Genomic DNA, 11068 nt, shown 5'->3' with positions numbered 1-11068 from the left:
TTGCAGGTGATTTGGTTGGGTGCATAGGCTTTCCCTCACTTGAGAGCGGGGGAAGGATCCACATTTGAAAAGCTCTGAGTCAAAATGCCCTCTAAAGCACCCTTCCACCATTGGTTTGGCTTGCATGATAGGGGCAGCAGCGGTGGTGCTCTGAGGAGTGCTAAAAGTGCTTTGTGAGTGTTGTGAGTAGTTAAAATGGTGGCTAACCCCAGCTAGCCAGTAGTGGGCTGCAAAAAAATGATTTAAAAGAGACCCCAATCATCAACACACTTTTTTATTCACACTCCACATTGCTGACATGATTACTCAAGTACTGTAGAATTTTCCAATTTATTTAGTGCATTTTGATACACATTGTGATTCTAATGCATTTTAATAGTTTCTTATGTACTTTACTGACATTCACTTGGTGATATTGTGATTCTTGTTGGATATCATTTGTGTATGCTTTTCTTTTTTACTTGTGTGTGCATGCACTTTCACACACAGGTACACATTTGTGCACACACTTTCACACAGATAAATTTGTACTTCACATTTAAAAGCAAGATATATAAATAAAAATAACCAGAAGGTATATACAGTGGTACCTCAGGTTAAGTACTTAATTCGTTCCGGAGGTCCGTTCGTAATCTGAAACTGTTCTTAACTTGAAGCACCACTTTAGCTAATGGGGCTCCTGCCGCTGCCACACCGCCGGAGCACGATTTCTGTTCTCATCCTGAAGCAAAGTTCTTAACCCGAGGTACTATTTCTGAGTTAGCGGAGTATGTAACCTGAAGCATATGTAACCCAAGGTACCACTGTATCATAAAAACAGCACAGCTAATTTTTTTGATAAAAAACAACCAGTTTGTAATTGTCCAATTACTGAATATCCTGTGAAGGTACAATGTATCTTTTTGTTCTTCTGGGATGTCAGTATTTCCCATAGCATCCAGAAGGTGGTGATGGTGTACTGTTGATAGTAGTGGTGGTCTTTCCAAGGCACACATTGTTGCCTTGCTAAGGCTATTAATTCTTTAGGCAGAATTAATTTCAGATGTTATAAGGAAAAAAAAACCTGCTTCTTTTTCCTTATGGGGTATCCAAGAGCCCGAATAGAGTCCTTAAGTAGGTTCCCTATCGGAAGGAGAAAATAACAGAGGCCAACCAGAGAATATTGAGAAGCAAGGCAGCTCGTAAGCCTGATCTTTATTAACTGTTGCAACAGGGTGCTCACAACCACATGCAGGAGGCAGGAGGGACCCAGAACAACGTTGTGCAAGCCCTTATATAGACTTTTGAAATTGCTCACCCTGTGGTTCAAGACCACCCCCCAAAACATCATACATACATCACAGAAGGAGGCAGGCTACAGCAGAAATACATCACTGGGGGTGGGGGGTGGGGAGTCTACAACAGAAATCCTGTCTGGCAGGATACTGATATTGGTCACTTGATTGCTTTACCTGGGCAGCCTGGGCATTCCTTTTGAGATGCTAAATACTTAGTTCCTGAATCCAGATCACAGGCTCACCCTTTTCATACACAAATACACCCTTAAGACAGGTAAGCAAAAGACAATGGAGAGGTTTCCCCATTTCCTTCCTCCTTGCAGAGAAATAATTTGAGGTCAGTTTGGGAGACTCAAAATGGTTTCAGGATTGCTCTCCTCTACTATTTCAGACACATGGTTTATATACTTATGATTGTGTTTGCCTTGTAAATTTATGAACATACGAGATATATATGTATATATTTGAGACCTTAGAATTCCTATAAAACAGACCAGCAAGAATTCTCCTTTATTTTGGAAATGTGTGTATTAGTTCTTTAATGAACAAAATGTTGCAGTTCAACGATCATATGTTTACCTTTAAAAGTACCACTCAGATCAGAGATGAAGTAGCTGCAGCAGCTGCTTCTACCTGCTGCTCCCTTGAGCCTTTCATACTCCCTCTTTCCCTACATGCAGTAGCAAATGAGACCCCACCATGTGAAAGAGAATTGAAAAAAAAGGACCTGGGGAAGATCAGGAGTTGCAGCAGTTATATAGGCTTTGATTGTTGTGCCTTTATGGCTTTGGACTGCTGTTTTAAATGTTTCAATATGCATCGCTAGGTGTGTGTTTTTTGGTATTCTGGATTGTGTTTTAAGAATGTTGTTCATACATTGTTACTGTTTTGTAGGCTGCCGTTTAAGAAATAAATAATGAAATCAATTCATGTTCTCTGGATTGTAAACTGGAAATCAAAGAAAGAGATTCTGTATCAAAAGAGATTCTGTAATACAAATATTAACCTATTTGAATGGCAATGCCTTCTATTCCAATTTGTTGGCATCCATCTGTCTTGAGAGACAATGGAGTGTGCCTCCAGGGGGTTTAGGACCAGAGTATTCCTTCTACTTCCCCAGGTTCATGAACCCCATCTGCCCCTCATCTGCCTCTACAGCATGAGCAGAAACTACCTTCTTGAACGTTGTACCCAGTATTGGTCTTGTCCACTCAATTTGCTGGAGCCTGTCTTTAAGGTAAAGGTAAAGGTACCCCTGCCCGTACGGGCCAGTCTTGCCAGACTCTGGGGTTGTGTGCCCATCTCACTCAAGAGGCCAGGGGCCAGCGCTGTCTGAAGACACTTCCGGGTCACGTGGCCAGCGTGACATCGCTGCTCTGGCGAGCCAGAGCTGCACACGGAAACGCCGTTTACCTTCCCGCTAGAAAGCGGTCCCTATTTATCTACTTGCACCCGGAGGTGCTTTCGAACTGCTAGGTTGGCAGGCGCTGGGACCGAGCAGCGGGAGCGCACCCCGCCGCGGGGATTCGAACCGCGACCTTTCGATCGGCAAGCCCTAGGCGCTGAGGCTTTAACCCACAGTGCCACCCGCGTCCCTGCGAGCCTGTCTTTACATGCTAGGAAAGTCCCTAACTCACTAAGGGTTTGAGACCCATTAGTTCCCTTCACCTAGTTTAGCCAGCCAGTTGAAGCAGTTCCTGGAATGCTGACAGCTTCTGGGAGTCACAGGTGAGAGTTGAGTGTAGGGTGGGGCACTGGTGGAGGAACGGGGGTGCAGAGGGAGCGGACTGCCGCTGGTACCACTATTCCAGTAGGGTGCCATCGTGGCGGCCCCCCTGGACACGCACCGTGCACCCCAAACGCACCAGGCGCCGTGCCCCCCCAGGGCACGCGTCACAGTCCCTGGGGTGTGCCAGCCACGCCCCCGCCTGCTCTCCACCCCCGGTAGCAGAGCATGCAGCTTCGCCACTGGGGTGGGGACCAAAGATGGACAAACTACCCTAGAAGGAGCATGACAGCTCTTGAGAAGCACCTTCATACATTCAGCACCTGTTCAAATTCTTATTTGGTACTATCACACGAGACAGCGGCACCACATCAGTTTCTTCACATGTAAATGGATGCTATGATTTAGGTCAGAGCAATAATATTATTAAAATACAGAATATTCATCCATGATATAAACTGATGTCCAGGGTAAGAAAAAGAAGATAACAGAGACACCAACGAGCTTAAACCTCTGTATTACCAAATCAGCCTATGGCAATTTTATCTGCCTCATTTTTCCTGATTTTTTTTTGCAGCCAGTGCATAAATAGCCAATTGAGCTAACATTGTTACATGGTGAGAGTTTTTGTGTTCTGAATTCCTTCCTTTGCTTGAGATCACTGGAGACTTATGGCATTTATTTTTTATCTTATCATATATGTTGAAATTGTTTCAGTTTGGTTGTGTACATTTTGATGTTTAATTTTTTGTGGTTTTTGTGTATGTTTGTAATTATGCAATTTTTTCCATTCAACATTGAGCATGGTTTTAACTATGGAAAGCTGGCATACAAATAAATTATACATTTATGCATGTAGTAAAGGTCATGATGAGGCATATTTATTGACTGTAGAGCCAGGCTCTTTACATAATGTGCTTGTTAAAGCAGCTTAGCACAATTTACCCTAAATCACAGTCCTGGGATAATGCATTAGGAGATTACTACTTAAAACATATTTTTGAATGGCTATAAATGTCATAAGTGCTGATATGCCACCTCCAGTTGGTCCTTAATAAACACTAAACATAGAATTTACCAGGAAATATGAGTCAACTAGAAATTCTAGTTTAATTAACTTGGTTACAATTCATCTCTGAAGACAGCTTGGTAATTTTATTCTTTTCCATTACTTTTCCAGCTAGTTTCATTTATTGTTTTATTTCTCTAGTATATAAACAAGATTTCCTATTCTGAAGCTGCTCGAAGCCTAGTGAAAGTGGAAATGAGAATGTTCAATGGTTTTTTTCCCTTTTATTACCTGCAGATGTGGCTATGGATACTTAATGGTATGGCAACTTGAGAAAAGAGCAGAAGCCGAAGGACACAGATTTATGCAACCACTTTTAAATTATGGCATTAAGAGACTGAAAAAGATACAGAGAGTGGCTTTGAGCATGACCTCACCATGCAGGAAGAACCTGCCCAGGTTCCGCTTTCTGTACCTGCACATAACACACAAAATTGCTCTCAGCTGTATAGGTTTGTATAAAGATAATATATTTCTTTCATTCATCCTCATGAACACCCACCATGGCACAGACCATTGTTATTCCTAGTATTGACACCAGAGAGCTGAAGAGTGGTCCCAGCTACCTGTTCAGAAAAAGCACATAGCACAGCTCTTTCCAGATGCTGGTAGTGGATTACTCAGATGTCAGGCTTCAGGGAATCAGCTTCCAATCCTCCCCCATGGCAGTAGATAAGCAGAACAAAGGAAAAGGAGTCTTCTTACCAGTTAGAAACTTTAATAATCACAACAAGAGAACAAAGAACACATCTCCTAGAATGGTGGTGCTCCCAATTAAGGATTCCACCCTCTTCTGTCCCTATACATCTATGTCACTTCTATGTCTTATATTAATCTGAGCTTGTACCCTCTGTGCTTCTGTTCTGCCACTTTCTGAACTCTCCGTGACTTTGGAGAAGGGGGGGATGAATGCTGTCCAGAGACTGTGAATTTGTTAACCCTCTTTCTTCTAGTGTTTCTTCTCCTAGCTGTTCCTCATCCAGTATTTCCCAGCTTCTGCCTTCTGAACTATGTCCCTCTGCTGTTCCAAATCTATACTGTCTTCCTGCTCTTGGGGGGATTCAGGATCTGGATCAGGAGCAGGGGAAGACTCCCACCATTCCTCCTCAGTGCAGTCCTCCTCAGCATGGTCCCTGACATCAGAGGACAGAAAAATTCAAGCTGCCCTTCCTGCTCCCTGGCCAAATACGCAAATGGGTTTATTTATGTGGGGAGGCATTCACATATGATTCCAACTGTATACTGAAATTTGTAGAATGAGCAGATCAAATACAGCCTATCCCATGACCCTCCATAAAAGTGATTTTGAACAATAAGTTTTTTAAACAAACAAACAGTTATATCATTGGGACAAAAGGTTGTATCCTTATAAAGTGGCAACTCACTAAAACACACACACCCTATAATCAATCTGCATCCCCTGATAAATTAGCTTTTTGCAGAAAGGGCCTCAAGCTGTAATTGATGATAAAAATATTCGTAGTGTGTTCCTTTCTTCTATTATTCCCAGATATGGCATGAGTCAAGTCAGCATGGTGACTCATACTTCAACAAGCTCATGAGGACCTTGCAAAACTCCCAACCTAAGAAACACACCGTATGGCCAGCACCTCATTTTATGGGACCTACATTTTGAACAAGAATCAGAGAATAGCTCAATCAGGTTAGCAAATGAGGGGGATGATTTTGGCCCAGGGGCAGCCAGTGGATGATACCAACCATAAACTTGACTTTTCCAGGACATATTAGCACTTTTATAAGGTTGAATATGGAGGTAGTATATTTAATGTGGGATAGATATTTCCCCATGCATGCTCACATTTTGCAGCATCCACACAACATTGCCGGCATCAAAATCACAGCCTGTACTTTTTCTCAATTTAATATGGATTTTCCCTTTGCAGGGTAAAATACGATAAGTTGAATGAATAAACTTGTTGTCAACAATCTGTTTGTGGTATCTTAACACCACATTTGCAACATCAAGCTCATGTCTAGAAATGCCTTTATGCAGAATCAGTCCATTTGCAATCCACCTCTATTGGAGATGTTGAAACAAACCAAAACAAAACAGAATTTTGGTGTTTTGCTCTGTCTCTGAACTTCACTTCTCTACCCCACTGTACTCATGCAGGTATAATCTCTTAATAAATGCTACAGGTGTAACTGTGTTAGCAAGAAATGAACTACATATGTGATGGTAAGTCTCCTAAATCTACACTACTCTCGACATTTACAATAGCTAGCACATGTTTTTCCAGCAGGAGCATGCATTCATAAAGGTAAAAGGTAAAGGACCCTTGAATGGTTAAATTCAGTCAAAGACAACTATGGGATGCTGTGCTCATCTCGCTTTTCAGGATGAGGGACCCGGCGTTTGTCCACAGACAGCTTTCCAGGTCATGTGGCCAGCATGACTAAACCGCTTCTGGTGCAATAGGACACTATGATGAGTGCCAGAGCACACAGAAACACCATATACCTCTCCGCTGGAGCGGTACCTGTTTACTTGCACTTGTATGCTTTCGAACTTCTAGATTGGCAGATTCATCAAGATGTGCACCCTGCAGGCTGAGTAGTAAATGGTTAATTTTTAATGCACATTCTATGAATAACCTTACTGCTTATCTAATGAAAGTATGTCATAAGTACACAATAGTATAAAAATGCACAGTGTCATTCACTGTCATGTCTATTTCCAAAGTGTTTCTTTATCACTGAATGATTCAGGCATTATAATTCTACAGCAAGCACCTATATATATTTTCCCTTATGGTAAAGTTGTCTGAAACAACTGTTAACTGCCTGGGCACTTGTGTACAATGTTCATCTTCCATGCATCTTCATCTTTCAATTTTTTCCCATTAGCACTATATTCTGGGCCCCGCCTGCTAGTCTTGATCCCATTGTTTTCAGCCATGGTTTGGCTTAGTGTGTGACCTGGACCCAGACTCATGGTTTGTTTCCCACCAAGCAAAACACAAACTGTAAGAGCCCATGCTTTGTCTGGAGGAGTCAAAACAGGAGCCTGGGTTGGGATTATATGCCAAGCCATGGTTTGGCATAGTGTTACATGTGAACCTGCTCTCTGTTTCTTTTTGGAAGATTATCTGTGTCTTGTTGATGGTTACTCCAGTTACTCTTCAGTTTAACACTATAATGCAGAGATCCTATGTTGGGCTGAACCTGAAAACTAGGTCACACCCACACCATTGATTTAAAGCACTCTTATGCCACTTTAATGGTCATGGAGAAACTTGGAACTGTAGATACTGTATTTTTTGCTCTATAAGACGCACCAGACCACAAGACACACCTAGTTTTTGGAGGAGGAAAACAAGAAAAAGAATATTCTGAATCTTAGAAGCCAGATGTGATGGCCTGGGATTCCGAGTCTGGGAGCGATCCGGAGGAACCCCAGCCGGCACAGGAGTCCCCGCCTCCAGGGCCGGCTGAACTGGGGCAAGGCCTAGTTGCTGAGGAAACTCAAGAGCAGGCACCAGGTGAAATCATTCAGGCCCCAGAGGTGCTGGAAGACTCAGTGGCTACAGGTGAGCCTCCTCCAGGACCCAGTAACCCTTCGGCCTCTCCTGATCTGCAGAGGCTTAGGGCAGAGAGGCGAAGGGAACTGGTGTCTCCCAGGAGGAGTGCTCGCCTTAAGGCCAAGAGAGGCGGGGCTTCTGGGGGCCGGGACCGCCCCCGGCCTTAGAAGAAGATAAAGGTCAGGCAGCCCGGTCTCAGGTTGCGGGAGCAACGTCGTTGTGAAGTATCTGCTTTACCCAGTCCTTGTTTGGCACTCCCAGTGTGCCTATTCCTCGCCTGGATTCCTGCTTCTGCCTTACCAGTGTTCCTGCTTCCCCGCCTGGATTCCTGCTTCTGCCTTACCAGTGTTCCTGCTTCCCCGCCTGGATTCCTGCTTCTGCCTTACCAGTGTTCCTGCTTCCCCACCTGGACTCCTGCTTCTGCTCTACCTCCGTTCCTGCTGACCTGCCCGGCTCCCTGTTGATCTTGGCCTACGGTAATAATACCTCATCCCCCCTGGGACCAGCACAGTTTGCTCCCGCCACACCCGCACTCCCTCTTTGTTGGGGTGCGTTCGGGAAGATTCAGAGGCCATGGCTGACCAAGCGGCTACATTGTTGGCAATAGCCCAGGAGAACCAGGCCTTGACGCACACCGTGCAGCAGCTCAGTAACGTGGTTGCGGCACTACAGCAGCGTTTGGACGCCCTACCGGCTCCTGGGGCCGACGCCCCGGCTTCTGGCAAGTACCCAGTGGCCTTGCCTGAGAAGTTTGATGGGGCTCCGGCCAGCTTTCCCATGTTCCTTGCCCAGGCCAAGCTGTATATTCAGGGGCGCGCCCGGAACTTCCCCGACGACCGCACCAAGGTGCATTTTTTGATTAGTTTGTTAAAGGACCAGGCGGCCAAGTGGGCGTTGCCGCTGCTCAGGCAGGACTCCCCCTTGCTGGCAGACTACGGGGGGTTTTGCAATCTGTTGGAGGCCGCGTTCGGCAACCCTTTGAAGGGGAGTCAAGCCAACCGGGCGATTCGGCGGTTGAGACAGGGCAAGTCCAAGGTGGCCCCATACACCACAGAATTCCGGCTGCTGGCACAGGACTTGACCTGGAACGACTCTGCTCTTCGGGACCAGTATCTCGAGGGGCTTTCAGATGAGATACTGGACCAGCTGGCCACAATGGAACGCCCCACCACGCTAGACGCTCTTATTCAGCGGAGTCTACAGATAGACGATCGGCTAGAGGACCGGCGTCAGGCTCGGGGCCGCCGGCACCTCCAGTTCTCGGCCCCGGGGTCCACCAGCAGCCCCACAGGCCCAGCTGAGTCATTGGAGGAACCCATGCAGCTTGGGGCAGTGCGGCCACGCCTCTCCCCCGCAGAGAAGTCGCGGCGTCGGGAGGGGAATCTATGTCTCTATTGTGGCGGAAGCGGACACTATGCACGATCCTGTCCTGAGAAACCGCCAACCCCAGTAGCTGATGGCCCTGGCTCCCTGGGGTCCCAAACAGCACAGAATGGGACCGCACCAATCGAATTACAACACCTTATGGTTCCGGTACATCTATACCCTCCAGGAGGGCCATGGATTCTTACCCATGCCCTGGTGGATTCAGGGGCAACCCGCTCTTATATGGACGCTGCTTTTGCTGCCCAGCATCGGGTGCCACTTCGGAACAAGCCAGAACCGGTACAGGTGGAGGCAATCGACGGACGGCCACTGCGTTCGGGCGCCGTCACTCGAGAGACCCAGCCCCTGGTCCTGTGCCTCCAGCAGCACCGTGAGATGCGAACTCTGGATATTGCCTCCATGCCCCGGTTCCCCCTGGTGCTTGGGATGGACTGGCTAGAGGATCACAATGTGCAGATTGATTGGGTCAAACGGACTGTACACTTCCCAGACCCCAGTTCGTCTGCTGAGACTGAGATGCTAGCAGCTGCGCCCACTGAGGAGGCTGCTGCAACACTCCCCGCGGAGTACCGGGACTATCACGACGTGTTCGAGGAACGGGGGGCAGACCAGCTGCCGCCGCATCGGTCCTTTGACTGCGGCATAGACCTCCAGCCCGGAGCGCCTCTACCGGTGAGTCGCTTATACTCGTTAACAGAGCCAGAGCGCGAGGCTTTGCAGGACTTCTTGCGCAAGAACCTGGAGCGAGGGTTCATTAGACCTTCTACCTCGCCCACTGCTGCGCCAGTGCTCTTTGTTAAAAAGAAATGTGGGGAGCTCCGCCTTTGCCATGACTACCGGGCCCTGAACAAGATTACCATCCCGGACCGGTACCCCTTGCCCCTTATTTCGGAGTTACTGGAGCGGGTGCAAGGGGCGCAGGTGTTCACCAAGCTAGACCTCCGGGGAGCCTACAATTTGATTCGGATCCGCGCCGGGGATGAGTGGAAGACAGCATTCGGGACCCGGTACGGACAGTTTGAATACCTGGTTATGCCCTTTGGTTTGTGCAACGCGCCTGCTGTGTTTCAACGGTACATCAACCATGTATTTCAGGACTTGCTAGACAAGTACGTGGTGGTGTACTTGGATGACATTCTGGTTTACTCTCGTGACCCGGCGTGCCACGAGGGCCATGTCCGGACCGTGCTGCAGCGCTTGCGCGAGCATCGTCTGTATGCAAAGCTCAGCAAGTGCGAGTTCCATCAGCAGTCAGTGGACTTCCTGGGTCATCGACTCTCACCAGGTGGGGTGCAGATGGATCCTGGGAAGGTGGCAGCGGTTCGAGAATGGGCGGCACCTCGGAACCGCAAGGACCTACAGCGTTTCCTGGGGTTCGCCAACTATTACCGGACCTTCATTGCGGATTATGCTCACCGCACCACCCCGTTGACCCGGCTTCTGCGCCCCAAGACGCCGTTTTCCTGGGACAAGGAGGCGGAGGAGGCATTTCAAGGGTTGAAGGCCTGTTTCCAGAGAGCGCCAATCTTGCAGCATCCGGATCCTTCTCGACCCTTTGTGGTAGAGACTGACGCCTCCAGTACGGCTCTCGGTGCCGTCTTGTCTCAGCAGCACGAACCGGAAGCGCCACTCTTACCCTGCGCCTTCTATTCCCGCCAGCTCCTTCCAGCGGAGCGTAACTATACCGTGTGGGAGCGGGAACTGTTGGCCATCAAGGTGGCCTTTGAGGTTTGGCGCCACCATCTTGAAGGAGCAAGACACCCGGTGGAGGTGAGAACCGACCACCGGAACCTGGAATACCTCCAGACCACCCGCAAGCTGAACCAAAGGCAGATCCGGTGGGCGTTGTTCTTTTCCCGGTTCCAGTTCTGGATCCGCTACATCCCTAGCTCCCAAAACCAGAAGGCGGATGCCCTGTCCCGGAAACCTGAAGACAACGCAGACACGGTTCAGCAAGCAGCACCCACCACGATCCTACCACCAGCTGCATTCCTGGCCACCCAGGAGGTTGAGCCACTGCAGGCTCGGGTGCGGGAACAGCAACGGGTCGACGCTTGGGCCCAGGAAC

The 11068-nt window shown here is 47.9% G+C and overlaps 1 long non-coding RNA gene across 1 annotated transcript in view; it reads left to right on the top strand.

Annotated features, from left to right (window-relative positions):
- The first annotated feature begins 139 nt into the window (after positions 1-139).
- The window catches only part of LOC309380437, a 21124-nt gene continuing 10195 nt past the window's right edge, over positions 140-11068 (top strand). The window contains exons 1-4 of the long non-coding RNA XR_014172935.1: positions 140-173; positions 4310-4524; positions 5583-5735; positions 6207-6272. This is a non-coding gene — a long non-coding RNA (uncharacterized lncRNA). The remainder of the gene's footprint in view (positions 174-4309; positions 4525-5582; positions 5736-6206; positions 6273-11068) is intronic.

Source organism: Podarcis melisellensis (genome assembly GCF_964234715.1).
Source record: "Podarcis melisellensis genome assembly, chromosome: 11".
NCBI classification, from domain to species: domain Eukaryota; kingdom Metazoa; phylum Chordata; class Lepidosauria; order Squamata; family Lacertidae; genus Podarcis; species Podarcis melisellensis.
Note: the sequence above shows the minus strand (reverse complement) of the source record. Positions and strands in the feature narration are given on the sequence as shown.